The sequence below is a fragment of the Etheostoma spectabile genome, chromosome 8 (genome assembly GCF_008692095.1).
Source record: "Etheostoma spectabile isolate EspeVRDwgs_2016 chromosome 8, UIUC_Espe_1.0, whole genome shotgun sequence".
In the NCBI taxonomy this organism is placed as follows: domain Eukaryota; kingdom Metazoa; phylum Chordata; class Actinopteri; order Perciformes; family Percidae; genus Etheostoma; species Etheostoma spectabile.
Genome location: NC_045740.1, coordinates 27,567,063 through 27,567,945, shown reverse-complemented (window position 1 = coordinate 27,567,945; position 883 = coordinate 27,567,063). Strand labels below are relative to the sequence as shown.

At 34.2% G+C, this 883-nt stretch overlaps 1 protein-coding gene across 1 annotated transcript in view; it reads left to right on the top strand.

Annotated features, from left to right (window-relative positions):
- Nucleotides 1-883, top strand: part of LOC116694247 (protein arginine N-methyltransferase 8-B) — a 33,935-nt gene that overhangs the window by 16,476 nt on the left and 16,576 nt on the right. The window lies entirely within an intron of this gene.

Below are 883 nucleotides of genomic sequence, written 5' to 3'. Positions count from 1 at the left end.
GAAGTTGCAGGTCACCTAGCTACCTTTTCCCATTAGTGAAATTCAGGATATATTGTCTAATAACTGGATGTTACTCCATTCTCTGGACACTGGAAGTTAGCTCCCTTTGCTAGTCAACTAGCTAGTTATTGTTGTCGCTCTAGCTGTTCGCGGTTTTGCGGGTACGGTAAACGTTTCTATGGTAACAGCGAGTTGTACCAATCACAAACGTTGCTGTTACGATTAGGATTGTGGGTAATGTAGGTTTTCTACATAAGATAGTGGATAATTGTTTTCTTATAATGTTACAAGGTTGATATCATACAGACTTCTAGCTTCATCAAGAGCAGAAACTGGGTCAGTCTACCTCGGATGGTTTTTACATTATGGCTGATAATCTAAATTCATATGGAGAAAATCAATGTTTTTTTTATATATATATATATATATATATATATATATATATATATATATATATAAACTGTAATCACCAACTATTTTGATAATCGATTAGTTGGTTTGAGTAGTTTTTTTTAAGACAAAAGTAAAAAGGTCTTTGATTCCAGATTGTTAAATGTAAATATTTTACACATATTTTTGTTGTCTCTGTTTTGTCATTTAGTAAACTTTATAGATTTCAACCATATAATTCCTTCTTGAGTCTTTTTTAACAAGAACTTCGATTAATGTATGAACTAAATACTGATTGTGTGACCTATGAGGGAACAACCAGTGATAAATAACAGCCTATAGCAATGTCATCAGGATACACCGGTTGGCCGTGGCCCCCCTTATCGGTGATCGCGTTGTGGTTCACCTGATCACAGAATTTATAGTTTACCCACCTCTTTTTTTTACCACTACACCACTGACCGTAAAGCATGTCCATATCTCAATTACTTTT